The 18024-nt window shown below is 42.5% G+C and overlaps 1 protein-coding gene across 2 annotated transcripts in view; it reads left to right on the forward strand.

The window, feature by feature from the left end:
- Positions 1–18024, forward strand: part of LOC129695691 (guanine nucleotide-binding protein G(I)/G(S)/G(O) subunit gamma-7) — a 242026-nt gene that overhangs the window by 158590 nt on the left and 65412 nt on the right. For both annotated transcript variants that reach the window (XM_055632874.1, XM_055632873.1), the window contains one exon: positions 1988–2023. The gene's annotated coding sequence lies outside the window, so the exon portion shown is untranslated. The remainder of the gene's footprint in view (positions 1–1987; positions 2024–18024) is intronic.

The raw sequence follows: 18024 nt of genomic DNA on the forward strand, positions 1-18024 counted from the left end.
CCCCCCATGTGACTGGGACCCAATGGGTCCCACTTAGTCTAGTGAATAATAATGTTCACTCAAACAGTACTGAGAATTCAATAGTGTTGGTTATAATGTTCATATTATTGCATTCACGCAGTTGCACTAGAATTTACTTTAGTTTAGAAGTTCTTAGTATTATTGCTGGAATAGATGCTGCAACCCCAAAGGAATGTTCCTGAAAGGGTGCTTCTCCCTTGGTACTGTAGTGAAATACTGGCATTACATCTGGATCTGATACTGTATCAATTACTCTGCCAAATTCTCCGAAATTAAATAAAAGTTGTGGAACATTTTCCTTCTCGGTACACCAGGCCAACAGGCATGACTGTAGATTTAGTGAAGAACAGAAAATGCTGGAATCGCAGACGCTGTGAAAGAGAATCAGATTAAATGTTGTGTGTCGGAAAAAACATTCATCAGAACAGCCTGAGACATTTCTTATATCCCCTTCCACAGACAATGCCTGACCTGCTGAGTGTTACCAGCATTTTCCATTTTTATTTCACTTTTCCAGTATTGCAGCATACTAAACATCAACTTGAAGCTTTCCACTTAGACAGGGCAATATTCATTTTTCTCTATTCATAAGATGAACGTTGCGACATTTTTTAATTTTCCAATGCAAACAGCACCGCTGTTACACTATTAATTACTGCTGGAATTTGCGAACTTCGCTCAGTTGTATTACCAAGAAAGAAGATTTCCCAGTGCTTTTGTTTAGTAACTTCTTTGAAAATGACTTCAAGATAATTTATAAATACTCTGTGTGGCCTATCTATTGTTCACAGATATATTGAATAATATTGAAAACAGTCACACATCCAATGCAAATCATCTCATTTATTTTCCTGCTTGCTGAATTAACTTCTAATAAATTACACTGATGCTGCATAACAAGTAGCATTGTACTGCACAAGTTCCAAGAGTCTCAAATTTTTAAAAGAAATCTTTAAATGGAGTTTTGCATTCTTTGCACGCAGCATTTACTCATTCTGTTTAGTTTGTTTCAAAATAATTATTACAAAGTAAAATTATGCCAGAGCTAGAAGTTAGAATCTCTGATTTGACTCAAGAGAGTGGAAGAGGTTTACTTGACTTAATTGACAAGCTATCAAGATAACCAACCACAAGAGTTCTCATTCTAACACGAATCAGAAGGTCCCACAATTATGTGGAATAGTGCATTTTAGGTGAGGTTGGGATCAGGCTCAACTGTGACAGTTTTCTTTATCAAATACTCATCGCTCACTTGATGAATTTGCAAACCGTTATGGAATTTTGCTGAAATGCTAAGAATGTCAAGATAGTGAAAGAGAATGGGGATAATCTTAGATGAATATCTGTATTTAATATAATCCAAATTAAACCACGTTATTCCCATTCTCTTACCAATGCTCTGTTTATATTCTGATAGGAAGGAGGTGCATTCTGAAACCTTCATCCCTCTGGGTCCTTCATCCCTTACAATTCACGGTGCCATATTCTCACCATCATCATGTAATTCTTTCATCAGACGATGTCTAGGTTTTTGGGTGGGGAGGGAATGTAGTAGTGAATGCAGGATCTGTATTTCAGTAATATTGGGTTTAAACAACCTGGTGCATGATATGACCATCTGGAGGTGTCAATTAGTTATGTTGGTATCCTTTTCCAATAATGAATGGAAATAAAAATTGAATAGTGGTAACGTTGTGAACTCAACTGATCCTGTATCGCAGTAAGTAAGATGTTTGAGAGTTTTTTAGTAACAGTGATGCAGATGATCACGAGATATATGTGAGAATGACCGGGAATGGTTTTCTCCAATTCCTTCCAGTTTGGAGAAAAAATGTAAAAGGGAAGTGTTCAAATATATAAATGATTTGTATTAATCTAATATGAATATATGTATTGACAAATTAAATATATGTATTTTTCCAACAATGATAAAGGATTAACACATTTTCTCTAACTTTACTTGCAGACTGGACAGCACTTTCCCTGAAAACAAAAGCGAGAGGTATGGACTTTGTTATTGATATTATGTTGAACAAGTAAACCACTGACTTGCAAGCAGAGAAAATTAGCTCAGTCGGAACACAGCATACAATCATGTGCAGATATTCAGCATCGTCTGTGTAGGATGTGAAAGCTGCATTATTTGCTGCTGCTTGTCTTCCCCAGAACATATTTTACCACAGGTAAATTCTGTACCAGAGGAAGATGATGATAGTTCCTGGTGTCATTGAAAATTGGAAATAATGCAATAGATTAAGCCATGAGAAGGACTAAAAAGCTTTGGTGAAATTCATAACTACTCACTTTCTTTCATTGAGAGTACATTCGTCAAGGTCCTGAAAATCTGTACATTAACCTTCTGAAATACCCACGTGATGAATCAGTCTGTAAAGTATCTAGTCATGCCTCAATTGTCTAAACTCTGAAAGTGTGACTAAAGGATGACGCATTGAAAGGTCAACTTTTTGAATGAGAAATATTTTGCATGGAAGTTGTCAATTTTGTTCCTGGTAGTATCTCAAACATAACAGACTCAAAACTGCAACAATGTTTATGGAATATTAATTTACTCCATGTTTAGCAGTTAAAACCCTATCAGATTGGAAGAGAAGTTGAAACCCTGGTCCTCAGGATTTTCTTCCCTTTTATGTCCTCCATGCAGTTTCCAATTCCATAACTTCCATAGAAAACTAAAAATATCTTTCACTGAATTTATACAGTGAAATGTTACAATGTGCTTTCTAACTGGGTTAAGATATAACTTGTTAAAACTTATTGCAAGAAAAATTCCTAATAAGATGATGTATTTTCTAACATTGACACAGAATTGCAGTGCTCTGTCTTTGCACATGCATGAAATATATTTGAAAATCAGACTTCTTCAGAAGCTGGAAATCTAGAATAAAAACAGAAAGTGCTGAAATCAGGCATCGGGAAAGGGTAACATTTTGTTTTGGTCCAAGTCCCTGAATCAGAACTGGGAAAAGAGGAAAAGTCAGTTTTAAACTACACAGGTGGTTAGGTTGGTATGGATAGGACAAAAGAAGTATTTCTGATAGGTTGAGGCCATGGTTGCTGGGGTGATATGCTGTTTTCTAAGCCATCAGATTGATAGATTAAAGAGGGTAGATGAATAAATGATACTTTATTATCACACGGAGAAAGAGGAAACAAATAGATACAAGAAAGGGCTATAATAGGCATTTCATATTTGTTGAAGAGAACTGAAACCATATGAATGTTGGAATGCCAAGCCGTTCAAGCAATGAAAACGAAACTGCAAAACAAATTTAATGCAAATTAATGCAAACAATCATGTCCATCATGATGCAAAAATTGATACATGGTGTTCCATTGCTGAAGTAGGATTAGGGTTGTGCAGGTCTGTTCAAGAACATGATAGTTGCTGGGCCTGAACCTGGTGATGGGGGACTTAATTCTTCTGCCCGATGGAGCAGCAAGTAGAAGGCATGGCCCGGATGGTGGTGATCCTAGATGATAGATGCCACCTTCTTGAGGCGGTACCTCATGTAGATGCTTTGGAGAGTTGGGAAGGCTGTGTCCGTGATGGACTAGGCTGAGTCTAAAGTTCTCTGCAGCCTCTTTGTTTCTGCGCATTGAATTGTCATACCAGGTCATGCTGCAACCAGTGAGAATACTTTCTACAGTGCATCCATGGAAATGTGTTAAGAGTATTCAGTGACTTTCCGAATCTCTTTCAACTTCAAAGAAAGTAAAGGCATTGGCGCACTTTCTTCATGATTAGTGTGGTTTATTGTCACATGTACTGTGGTACAGTGAAAAGAGTTTGTTGCGTGTTAACCAGTCAGCGGAAATACATGAGTAAAATCCAGTCATCCACAGTATACAGACACATGCTAAAGGGAATAACATTTAGTGCAAGATAATCGCCAGTAAAGTCTGATTAAATATAGTCCAAGGGTCTCCAATGAGGTAGATAGTAGTTTAGGATCGTTCTCTAGTTGTAGGTAGGATGGCTCAGTTGCCTGATAACTGCTTGGAAGAGACAGTCCTTGGATCTGTTTCCACACTTCTATATCTCTTGCCTCATGGGAGAGAGGAGAAGTGGGAGTGGCCAGGGGAGACTCATCCTTGATTATGCTGGTGGCCTTGCCGAGGCATCGTGAGGTGTAAATTGAGCCAATGGAAGGGAGGTTTGTTTGTGTGATGGTCTGGGCTGCGTCCACAATTCCCTGCAATTTCTTGTGGTCTTGGATGGAGCTGTTCCCAACCCATGCTGTGATGCATCTCGATAAAATGCTTTCTATGGCGCACCTGTAGAAGTTGGTGAGAGTTGTTGGGAACAAGCCAACTTCCTAAGGGTTCTAAGAAAGTAGAGGTGCTTATGTGCTTTCTTAGCTATTGCTTCGAGATGGGTGGTCCAGTACAAGTTGCCTGTGATATTTAATCTTAGGAATTTGAAGCTTTCAACAATCTCCACTGCAGCACCATCAATGCATATTGGGATCTGTATACCGCTTTGCTTCCTGAAGTCGATCACTATCTTGTTTGGCTTGTTGACATTGAGAGAAAAGTTGTTGACTTAATACCAGTCCACAAGGTTCTCAACCTCCCTCCTGTACTCCGTCTCATCATTATTCGATATCTGGTCCACCACGGTGTTGTCGTTTGCGAATTTGTAAATTGAATTGGATTTGTACATGGCTGCACGGTCGTGGGTGTACAAGGCGTATAGCAGGGGGCTGACAACGCATCATGGAGGATGATTTGTCTCCTTTCTTCACTGATCGGGGTATGTTGGTCAGAAAAATTACAGAGATGAGTGCTGACTCCCAAGTTCCATGAGTTTGGTTATGAACTTGGATGGGATAATGGTGTTCAAAAACAGAGCTGTAGTCTATGAATAGAAGTCTGATGTAGATGTCTCTCTTATCCAGGTGTTCCAGGAATGACTATAGGGCCAGGGAGATGGCATCAGCCGTGGACCTGTTGTGGGGGAAGACGAACTGCAGTGGGTCAAGACTGCTTGGTAGACTGGATTTAATGCGTTCCATAATTAGCCTCTCAAAGCATTTCATGATGGTGGATGTCAAGGCCACTAGACGGTAGTGGTTAAGGCATGAAATATTATTTTTCTTCGGCACCGGGATGACAGCGGTCTTCTTGAAGCATCCATGTGCTGGTCCCAGGACAGGTCATCCAAGATACTAATGCTCCGGAATTTGAAGCTGCTAACTCTCTCCACTATGCTGTCACCAATGAAAACTGGCATGTGGTATCCTGACTTCCCTTTTCTGAAGTCCCTAGATTTAGTTGACATTGAGTGAGAGGTTGTTGAAGCATCACCACTCAGCCAGGTGTTCTTTCTCTCTCGTGACTTACTGCACCATCCATGGCACCAGCGATGCTGTTGTATAGATGGCATTGGAGCTGGCCTTAGCCACACAGTCAAGAGTTTAAAGAGAGTAGAGCAGGAGACTAAGAACACAGCCTTGAGATGCATCTCCGCTGATGTTCAGTGAGGAGATGTTGTTACCGATCTGCACTGATTGAGATCTGCCAAAGCAGAAGTCAAGGATCTTGTTGCAAAGGGCTGAGCAGAAGCTTAGGTCTTGGACCTTGGTTATGAGTTGGAGGGGATAATCAGGGCTCAAAATTAGCGGTTGCCCGGTTGCCAATAGCAACCGCTGAAAACCAACGCAGACTCACTTGCTGGAGCTGGAGTAACTCCCTGGAGTAACTCTTGCTTCTTGGTTTCCTGGTCCTCCAAAAATATTCGAGATGGAATTTAAACAGAATTTAAACACCACCACCAACCTTTGAAAAATAACAGCCTATTGCATTTTATCAGTTTATTTATTGTGTATATATATACATGGTCTATGGTATATAGACACACTGAACTTTTATCTCCTGTTCTGTATTATGTTTACATATTCTGTTGTGCTACAGCAAGCAAGAATTTCATTGTCCTATCTGGGACACATGACAATAAAACTCTCTTGACTCTTGATTTGGCCTTAAACAAAAAAGGTTTCTTGTGGAAAAAAACAGCGACCTTAAATTTAATTGCTCTGGTTGGGTACCTATAGTAGGGTGAAGACTATTCCATGCTTTAATTGTGCGGCAGAACTCCATGGAGCAGCCAGCATCTCTGGATAGAAGAAATTGGGTGACGTTTTGGGTGGAGACCCTTCTTTAGATTTCCTCTGGTTTTAGTGTTTTAGTTTAATTTAAACATACAGCGTGGAAACAGGCCCTTCGGCCCACCGAGTCCACACCGACCACCGATCATCCGTACACTAATTCTATCCCACACATTAGCGACGTAAGTCAAGAGTCAAAAGTGTTTTATTCTCTCATTTCCCAATGAAATCCTTACTTGCAGCAGCACAACAGAATATGTAAACATAGTACCGTGTAAACAATGTTATAAACGAGAAAACAAAACAGTGTATATTTATATATGAATATATAATGATACTTACACACACAATTTCCCTCCTGGGATTAATAAAGTTCTATCATATAGTATTGTGTGTGTAGGAAAGAACTGCAGATGCTGGTTTAAACTGAAGATATACACAAAAAGCTGAAGTAACTCAACAGGTCAGACAGAATCTCTGGATAAAAGGAAAATATTACGTTTTGGGTTGGGTCTGAACAAGGTTCCTGCACACCTTTGGAATGTGGAAGGAAACGAGAGCACCCAGAGAAAACCCATGCGATCAAAGGGAAAAGGAGCAAACTCCATACAGACAGCATCCATATTCAGGAACAATTCCGGGTCTCTGGCAATCTTAGGCAGTAACTTTATGGCCAATGTACTGTCCCATAGTCTTGAACTGAATTAAAACATACAGTAGCTGTAAAGGGAGACATAGCATCACTTGGAGATTTAAGACTGAACATGGATAGTTTCTTTTTTTTTGTAACCAAAGAGATCAACGTATAATTTTTTGTGTGTTGGAAAATAAAATATAGTAAAATATATTAGATTTCCTCTGGTTTTAGTGTTTTAGTTTAATTTAAACATACAGCGTGGAAACAGGCCCTTCGGCCCACCGAGTCCACACCGACCACCGATCATCCGTACACTAATTCTATCCCACACATTAGCGACGTAAGTCAAGAGTCAAAAGTGTTTTATTCTCTCATTTCCCAATGAAATCCTTACTTGCAGCAGCACAACAGAATATGTAAACATAGTACCTATGTAAACATAGTAAACATAGCTGGTGGACTTGCTGCCTCACACGCCAGAGATCTGTGTTCAATCCTGTCCTCGGGCACTGTCTGTGTTGAATTTGCACATTCTCACTGCAAGCATGTAGGTTTCCTCCCACATCCCAAAGATGCATTGGCTTTGTAGGTTAACTTGTCTCTGTAAAATTGCCCCTAATGTGCAGGGAGTGGGTGAGGAAAGTGGGATAACAGAACTTGTGTGAATGGGTAGACAAAAATGCTGGAGAAACTCAGCAGGTGAGGCAGCATCTATGGAGCGAAGGAAATAGGCGACGTTTTGGGTCAAGACCCTTCTTCAAACTGATGTGAGGGTGCAGAGGGTGGGAAGAAGAATGGAAGAGGTGGAGACAGTGGGCTGAGGGAGAGCTGGGAAGCGGAGGAGAAAGCAGGGACTAACTGAAATTGGAGGTCAATTTTCATACCGCTGGGGTGTAAACTGCCCAAGCAAAATATGAGGTGCTGCTCCTCCAATTGACGGTGGTCCTCACTCTGGCCATGGGGGAGGCCCAGGACAGAAAGGTCGGATTCGGAATGGGAGGGGGAGTTGAAGTGCTGAGCCACCGGGAGATCAGGTTGGTTATTGCGAACCGAGCGGAGTTGTTGGGCGAAGCGATCGCCAAGCCTACGCTTGGTCTCACCGATGTAGAGCAGCTGACACCTAGAGCAGCGGATGCAATAGATGAGGTTGGAGGAGGTGCAGGTGAACCTCTGCCGCACCTGGAAAGACGGCTTGGGTCCTTGAATGGAGTTAAGGGGGAAGGTAAAGCGACAAGTGTAGCATTTCCTGTGGTTGCAAGGGAAAAGTGCCAGGAGAGGGGGTGGTTTGGGTAGGAAGGGACGAAATGACCAGGGAGTTACGGAAGGAGCGGTCTCTGCGGAAAGCCGACGGGGGAGGAGATGGGAAGATGTGGCCAGTGGTGGGATCCCGTTGGTAGACAAAGCTGGAGAAAATCAGCGGGTGAGGCAGCATCTATGGAGCGAATTAATGGGCGACGTTTCAGGTCGAGACCCTTCTTCAGACTGATGTCGGGAAAAAGAAAGGAAAAGGCAGAGACAATAGGCTGTGGGAGAGCTGGGAATGGGAGGGGAAGCAGGGAGAAAGCAAGGACTACTTGAAATTGGAGAAGCCAATGTTCATACCATATAACCATATAACAATTACAGCACGGAAACGGGCATTCTCGGCCCTTCTTGTCCGTGCCGAACACTTATTCTCACCTAGTCCCATCTACCTGCACTCAGACCCTCCATTCCTTTCCCGTCCATATACCTATCCAATTTATTTTTAAATGATAAAATCGAACCTGCCTCCACCACTTCCACTGGAAGCTCATTCCACACAGCTACCACTCTCTGAGTAAAGAAGTTCCCCTTCGTGTTACCCCTAAATCTCTGTCCCTTAATTCTCAAATCATGTCCTCTTGTTTGAATCTTCCTTACTCTCAATGGAAAAAGCTTTTCCACGTTAACTCTGTCTATCCCTCTCATAATTTTAAAGACCTCTATCAAGTCCCCCCTTGACCTTCTGTGCTCCAAAGAATAAAGACCTAACTTGTTCAACCTTTCTCTGTAACTTAAATGCTGAAACCCAAGCAACATTCTAGTAAATCTCCTCTGTACTCTCTCTATTTTGTTGACATCATTCCTATAATTTGGCAACCAAAATTGTACGCCATACTCCAGAATTGGCCTCACCAATGCCTTGTACAATTTTAACATTACATCCAACTTCTATACTCAATGCTCTGATTTATAAAGGCCAGCACACCAAAAGCTTTCTTTACCACCCTATCTACATGAGATTCCACCTTCAGGGAACTATGCACAGTTATTCCTAGATCCCTCTGTTCAACTGCATTCCTCAATTCGCTACCATTTACCATGTACGTCCTATTTTATCCTGTCAAGATATAGCACCTCACACTTATCAGCATTAAACTCCACCTGCCATCTTTCAGCCCACTCTTCCGAATGGTCTAAATCTCTCTGTAGACTTTGAAAATCTACTTCATTATCCACAACACCACCTATCTTAGTATCATCTGCATACTTGCTAATCCAATTTACCACACCATCATCCAGATCATTGATGTATATGACAAACAACAGTGGACCCAACACAGATCCCTGAGGCACCCCACTAGTACCCGGCCTCCTACCTGACAAACAGTTATCCACCATCTCTGGTATCTCCTATTCAGCCACTGTTGAATCCATCTTGCTACTCCACTATTAATACCCAACAATTGAACCTTCTTAACCAACCTACCGGTGGGGTGTAAACTACCCAAGCAAGATATGAGGTGCTGTTCCTCCAATTTGTGGTGGGCCTCACTCTGGCCATGGAGGAGACCCAGGACAGAAAGGTCGGATTCGGAATGGGAGAGGGAGTTGAAGTGCTGAGCCACCGGGAGATCATGTTGGTTATTGTGAACTGAGTGTAGGTGTTGTGCGAAGCGATCGCCAAGCCTGCACTTGGTCTCACTGATGTTGATCATAATACGCTGAATAATCCAACCAGAATTTTGTTTGGAAGTAGAAAGAAATAATAGAAATTACATTCATTGCAATGTGTAAAAGGAGATGAGATACTGGATTGTAATTTTGCTGCATGTCATTGTGGTATATGTCATGTCTTGATTGGTGAATGTGTTTAGTTTGTGACTTTAGAAACGGAAATAATAAGTGAATGCTTCATTGTATTGTATTGTATTGTATTCAAATTTATTGTCATTGTCTCAATTTGAGACAACGAAATGAATTTCCCTTACAGGCAGTATCATAAAAAAAAATCACCAAAAAATAAATAAATAATAAAACATATTAAAAAATAAAATTGAAATTGAATTTAAAAAAAGCACAAACACAGAAAGTCCACGACACAACATAACATAAATGGCACCAAGGTGAGGATGGCACCATAGTCCAGCCAGCCTCCCCTCCGTGTTCATCCGTGGTCGGGGCCTTCCGAGCACCCGCAGTCGCCGACCCGGGTGGCCCGATGTTCAGGCCCTCACGCCGGGCTGGTGGAACGCCCAGCGCCGAACCCCGACGGTGAGCATCCTCCTCCTCAGCGACCCGGACCTCCTGATCAGCCGTCTCCCTCTGCCGGAGTCTGCAGCTCCTGAGTCCGCAGGCTGAGCCGGGCGGAGTCACAGGACCCCGCGCTGTCCATCAGCGCCGCCCGCGTCTTACCAGTCAGAATTCATTGACCATAATTCTGACTGGTAACTAAGCACTTCGTCCGAGCACATTATCGCACGTGTCATGCAAGCCGTCTTAAATGACCACCTAAACTGTCATTTGGCAACCTAAAAAGCTGCCTAGGTTGCCTGGCTGGCAACAGGGGAAAAAAGTTAAGCAAGAGCCCTGATAATTGTGTTGAACACTAAGCTGTAGTTGATAAACAGTAGACTGCAGTATGTGTTCATGTTATCCATATGGTCCGGAGCAGAGTGGAGATCCAGGGAGACAGCATCTACTGAGATCACAAGGTTGTCAGAAACTGTATGGGCTTGTGTAGGTGTACTTCCTTTCAAAACATGCATGAAACCCATTGTGCTCATCCGGAGGTGATGCATTGTTGGTATTTTTGCAACCCAGTTTTTCCTTGTAAGAAGTGTCAGTGTGTTAGCTAGTGTTCATTTATACTGCATGTTACCAGTTCTCATTTTCATGTTTCTATAGATAAAATGGACCCAGTTGAGGCATGTGATATTCAATAAGTTATTCACATCCAAGACAGCACTGTCCTTGGCAATAAATAATAGTGAGCTTTTGTTTTTTATTAATGATTGGTAGTTTTACACATTGATTTAAAACCTTTTAATTAAGGACATGCAATGTTCAGATTTTTCTTTGACGGCCTAATATAAAGAGCTGCCTGTTTTTGCACATTTTACAAAGCAGAGTTTTTTTAATTAACATTATCTTATTTCACATCTATCTATCTATCTTCTATCTATCTATCTATCTATCTATCTATCTATCTATCTATCTATCTATCTATCTATCTATCTATCTATCTATCTATCTATCTATCTATCTATCTATTAATATATAAAATTCAAATCCATCCGAAGTCCGCCTGCAGTACGGATCCCTTCCTGCCTTTTGATTCGTTGACGGCTGCTCCTTCCTATCAGCTTCCAACACACTTCGAAACAAAGTTGCAAGACAGGAACACTGAACTTTTCACTGCTGCAGCAGGCAGGGGAGGTGCAATTGAGGGAGGCAGGGGAGTGCTGGAAACTTACATTTGGCAACGGCTTCAGTTCCATTGGAGGAGACGGGTGCATGGTGGAATATTGGGTTGGGGGAATCACACCATTGGGGGAGCAGACCCAACGGGTCTGCACTTGGTCTAGTATATATATAAAAGTCTGTGGCTGCCGCCTGCCGTCCGGCTGCCAGCTGCCTTTCTTCCTTTTGATTCGCTGCTCCTTCCTGTCAGCTTCCAACACACTTCGAAACAAAGTTGCAAGACAGGAACACTGAACTTTTCACTGCTGCAGCAGGCAGGGGAGGTGCAATTGAGGGAGGCAGGGGAGTGCTGGAAACTTACATTTGGCAACGGCTTCAGTTCCATTGGAGGAGACGGGTGCATGGTGGAATATTGGGTTGGGGGAATCACACCATTGGGGGAGCAGATCCAACGGGTCTGCACTTGGTCTAATAATATATAACATCCTTCCTTCTAGTTAAACGGAAAATGTGCAATAAATAGAAAATGATCTTGGCACTGTGGAAGTAGTATGCAGAAATGTTTGTGTGAGGTCAATTGCCAAGTTTTTCTAATAACAGTGAAGTAATTTCAGGAATTATCAAAAAAATTAATCCAATAAATCTAGCTCACCGCTCAGCTAGCATATTCCAAATAATGCATTCTGATTCATATCCTAATCAACCAAACAAGCAATAATGAAAAGACTAATTAGTGTTGTAATTAGTGTTATCAGAAACAACAAGATATTACATAAAGCACCTGACTAAACTCTTAACTAATAAGAATTACAATTAAGAACCGGAATGGTTGTATTTTGGCAATAATTGTATATTTCTATGGCTGCTGTTTTCTCATGTCAAACGCAGATTATTTTAGCAGCATTGAAACATCTGAATTGTTTTACTATTAATGGACATCTAGAGGCCAAAAATGGTTAAATCCACAGTTCCATTGTGAGTCCTGAGGTGCAGAGAAACCTCCAGAGTAATGTGGTAGACGGAAGGTTTCACAGTTTAAATATTGCAGCCAACCACTAATTGTGTTGCAGTGGTGCAACAAGAATGCTCTCTATACCTAGAGGCCCACATCTTTCATCGTCCTGCGCTCCAAGGTATAAAGTCCATATCTTTATTCCTCTTTGAGCCAAAGTCCAGGCCTTACATTTGTTTGCTGCCAAGCAGACCGTCCATCTTTTCAGAGAGTGAAAATTCCTAATCTGGGACTCACTCACACTCATCTCCTACACCATCAGTTTGCCCCGTAAGTCATTCCTCCTCTCATATGATGAGGGGGGTTTGTTTGAGATAATCGAAGGCTCCTTCCCAATTTTATTTTGCAGATCCTCCTCCTCATTTCGTCATGCATTTTCCCTTCAGCTCCTTCATGACATCTGTTGCCATGACATTTGTTGCTAAAGGATACCAAGAGTTAAAGTCACGATCTATCTACATGATTCTTACACAACAATATACACGTACAGTGTGCATAATGAAAATAACCCACTTGCAAAATATGATGGCAGTTGGGCAGTCCTCCCAAATAGATTATTTTTGTGGTGCTGATGGAACACACCAAATCTTTATGTGCACCTTTTATTCTGGACACCAATACTATCTTATATAATTTTGTGCCGACGGTAACTGCTACAAAATGGTGATGAAGCTTAACTCAAACGCGGCCATGCATTGCTGGATGATTTGTTTACCAAATCAGGTATATTTAGTTTGGTAATTAGTTACAGAGAAAGGTTGAACAAGTTAGGGCTTTATTCTTTGGAGCGCAGAAGGTTAAGGGGGGACTTGATAGAGGTTTTTAAAATGATGAGAGGGATAGACAGAGTTGACGTGGAAAAGCTTTTCCCACTGAGAGTAGGGAAGATTCAAACAAGGGGACATGACTTGAGAATTAAGGGACTGAAGTTTAGGGGTAACATAAGGGGGAACTTCTTTACTCAGAGAGTGGTAGCTGTGTGGAATGAGCTTCCAGTGAAGGTGGTGGAGGCAGGTTCGTTTTTATCATTTAAAAATAAATTGGATAATTATATGGACGGGAAGGGAATGGAGGGTTATGGTCTGAGCGCAGGTATATGGGACTAGGGGAGATTATGTGTTCGGCACGGACTAGAATGGTCGAGATGGCCTGTTTCCGTGCTGTAATTGTTATATGGTTATATGGTTATATAGTTCATGCTGGACAAAGTGAGGGCTTGGCACATGACCAAAATATTTAACAAATTCTCTTTGTACTATGAGCTGAAATTGTTGGCAAAATAAAACATTGAAAACTATGAAACAAAATATTTTACACCACAACACAGGAATAAAATCAGTTAATAATTTTGACTCAAGATTGTAGAGTATTTCATAATCTCCACGGGATAGAAAGCTTGTTCGCAGGGTATCAAAGTGGAAGACCCATTAAAAGAAATTTGAATTTCATCTACTTGTTCAAGGTTAATGCATCCTTATCCAAGAATAAGAAGCCCGTGGACGAGCAGAAAATGAAGGAGCTCCCACATATACCTAAGACAGAAGCAATATGAAAAGTAAAGTGGTTGGGCGGTCACATGGGGTCAAGATGCATCAGATTAGAAAGGTCTGTCATCAGATTAGAAAGGTACTGTAGAGATACAACAGCTTTGACATTTTTTTTAACTGTTGTGATGCAAGAACTCATTTTTAAAATGATTGTTCATGAAATGGCTCCATGCCTAACATCAGCTCACAGAGCATGAGCTCTTCTTGTTTCAATATAGAACAGTGCAGCACAATAACAGGCCCTTCCACCCATGATGTTTACACCAACCATGATGCCAATATAAATTAATCTCATCCAAACCCATTGTTCATTTGCCTCTGTCCGTTTCCTATTCATGTTCTGTATGAATGCTTCTTAAATGTTGTTATCATATTCTGCTTTGACCACTTTCCCTGACTGCATATTCTAGGGATCTCCTACTCTCCATGTAAACAAACTGCCTCATAAAGCACCTGTAAAGTTTTCCCTTCTTACCCTAAACCAATGCCCTCTTATATTCAACATTCTCATCCAGGGAAAAGGACGTTGACCTACTTGTGTTGCCACTTTCTGTGAGCTATGGACTTGCACCTCAAGATCACACTGTGTATCAATGCTTCAAAGGGTCCTGCCATTTACTGAAAGATTACTTTTTGCATTTGTCCTCCCAAAATACACCACTTCACATTTGTCTAGATTAAACTTAACCTGCCATTTCCCCACCCAAATTTCCAACTGATCTATATCCTGCTATATTTCTTTGACAACCTTCCAAATCACTATCCATAATTCCACCAGTTTTTGCCTTATCTGCAAAATTAGACCACCTACATTTTTGTCCAAATCATTTATATATGTTAAATAGAACACAATTTCTGGAACTGATCCTTAAAGGACACTACCAGTCACAAACCTACTACACTCTGCCTTTTATGACCAAACCAATTTGGAATCCAACATACCAACTCTCAATGGATCCCACATGACTTAAACATCACTAGTGTTACTTAAATCCCACATAGGGATTATGTGTACATACGCTATACAGGCAACCTCTGGATTATGTTAGGCTTCTAGTTCTGAGCTCTGTCCAGACGCCGATTTCCCTGTAGTTACTAATTTGAAAAATGCTTTAAAAATGTATGAGAGAATTTAAGTAAATTTGATTTTCATAGTTCTAGTCATTCATAACCCAAGGTTCTCCAAAATCAAAGTAAAATTATTTATAAGAGCTCATGTCATCATTGGACAGGCACATGGAAGTGCAAGGAATACAGTTTAACTTGGCATCATGTTTGGCACAAATATTGTGGGCGGAAGGACCTGTTCCTGTGCTGTACTGTTCTATGTTCTAAAACCTTTCCAACAGCAGGCAACTTTCTGAGAGAATAGACAATAGGTGCAGGAGTAGGCTATTCGGTTCTTCGAGCCAGCACCGCCATTCCACGTGATCATGGCTGATCATCTACCATCAGTAAGTACCCTGTTCCTGCCTTCTCCCCATATCCCTTAACTCTGCTATCCCTAAGAGCTCTATCTAACTCTCTCTTGAAAGCATCCAGAGAACCAGCCTCCACCACCCTGTGAGGCAAAGAATTCCACACACTCACAACTCTCTGTGTGAAATTATTTTTCCTCGTCTTCGTTCTAAATGGCTTACCACTTATTCTTATACTATGGACCCTGGTTCTGGACTCCCCCAACATTGGGAACATGTTTCCTGCCTCTAGCATGTCCAAACTCTTAATAATCTTATATGTTTCAATAAGATTACCTCTCATCCTTCTAAATTCCAGAGTATACAAGACCAGCCTCTCCAATCTATCAACATATGACAGTCCCGCCAGGAATTAACCTTGTGAACCTACGCTGCACTCCCTCAATAGCAAGAATGTCCTTCCTCAAGTTTGGAGACCAAAACTGCACACAATACTCCAGGTGTGGTCTCACTATGGCCCTATACAATTGCAGGAGGACATTTTTGTCCTATACTCAAGATATAGAATCTTGAAAGCACAGATACCTGACTTAGGGAACAGTCTCAGTCATGACTCTGCCATCAGATTCCTGAACCAATCATAACTTTCACACTCCCTTCCTGAGCTGTTGCCACTTTTTCTCATTCTTAATTCGACCTCTGATTAAATCCATTATCACACTTTAGTAGTTTTGTTTAGCACTACAGATTTCACCACTATCTTTGCACCATTCTACTGATTTGCATTTGCCATTGAGTTTATTGTTTTATCTCTCATGTATACTGTTTACTCATTGTCATGAGCTTCATGAATGATAATAAATTAAGGTGATCTAGACTTAATCATTCACATACCAGTATTATACTAATAACTACTCGAAGATGACTGTTCGAGAAAGATCAAGAGGTTAACCGAGTTCCCACGGGTAGACGGCAGTTTCCCGTTTTCTTGTCATTTCTGTTCCCAGTTCGTCTCCCGAGTTACTCTTGAGCCAATCCTGATTGAAGTTTTGTTTTAATAAGCAACAGTGTTATGTTTTAATAAGCAACAGTGTTAAAGAAGACCTCTCCATCCTGTGGCTTTGTTTTAAAGATATAATTCAGAGCGGCCGCATCTATTGATGTGACCTACAAAGGGAAAATGCGCACCATCCAGTGCCAGAGCAGTTATACTTATGATTTGTTTGAAACACACAGATTTGATATGTTTTAATTGAATTTACTGCCATGTCTACACACTGTGGGGAGACGGGAAATCTTTGAATGTGGAGGGATGTGCACATCAGATTGTTGTGAGACGGAGCTCAAGGTTCGCCTCCTGAGTTGCTTCGGTGCCCAGGCGTAAGTTGAGATGGAGAGAGGTTGTGGGGGTGGGGGGTCATTAATCTGTCTGGGGTGACACGGCTCTTGGGTTAGGCTGGAATCATTCTCTGCGGCGGGGTGATCTTAGTGCAGGAGACAAGTGTAGGATAGGTGTACTGACTGTGTAGGCAGAACTTTGGAAGTGATTGCCCACCAGTCTCAAAAGCCGCTGTGTCTCCCTATCCCTGGGATAGCAGGGGGCGATCAAACAGCACAATACCCCCCTCCCCCTCCAACTCCAGAGGAATCCGCTCCCCGATGGGCCGCTACGGCGACAAGTGGCAGTTCGCCCACAGCCCGAGCTGCGCCCCCTCATCCGCCACCCCAAGTACAAGACGTACCTTGCACACCATCAGCTTCTGCCCCTACGAGGAGCGTGTTCCTCTGGAGTTGGAGCGGGGCTGGGCTGGAGTTGCTGCTGGCTGTGGGTCTCTAGGTCTCTGGGATCTCCATGCTTGCAGTTGGCCTGGGGGTCGGTGTCCCATTGGTCCTGACGTCTCCGGCCACCCCCCTGGACAGGAGCTGAGACTGGGAACTGTACCGCCCTTGCCCCCTCCCTCTGCAACTGCAAACAACCACACTCTCCTGCTCACCTGCAAGGGCGGTACAGTTCCCAGTCTCAGCTCCTGTACAGGGGGGTGGCCGGAGATGTCAGGACCAACAGGAACCCGCTCCCCGATGGGCCGCTACGGCGACAAGTGGCAATTCGCCCACAGCCCGAGCTGCGCCTCCTCATCCGCAACCCGGGTTCCTCTGGAGTTGGAGTGGGGCTGGGCTGGAGTTGCTGTTGGCTGTGGGTCTCTGGGTTCTCCGGCTTGCAGTGGGCCTGGGGGTCAATGTCCCATTGGTCCTGACGTCTCCGGTGACTGGCACGGACCTGCTGGCATCGCCGACGTGAAGACAGTGCAAAACCCCCGCTGTGGTGCAATCGGTGCAATGGGCGGGGAGCTGGAGAGGGGAGGGAAGGGGTCACACACATGGCCGGGAAGCAGAGGGGTATAGGTGGGGGTGGTGACAGATGGGGCCAACAATGAGTGGAGAAAGACAGAACCACCGACGTGCAAAGGAGACCTACAACAGTGCATGATCTCTCTCGCGTGGCAGGTGACTGTCGCTGGGAAACTGAAGGGAGCGACAATCTGCTGCTGCCTGCCCGCTGAGTTAAAGAGTTCCCACGGTAGACTCACGATACACT

Source organism: Leucoraja erinacea, chromosome 3 (genome assembly GCF_028641065.1).
Source record: "Leucoraja erinacea ecotype New England chromosome 3, Leri_hhj_1, whole genome shotgun sequence".
Classification (NCBI taxonomy): Eukaryota; Metazoa; Chordata; class Chondrichthyes; order Rajiformes; family Rajidae; genus Leucoraja; species Leucoraja erinaceus.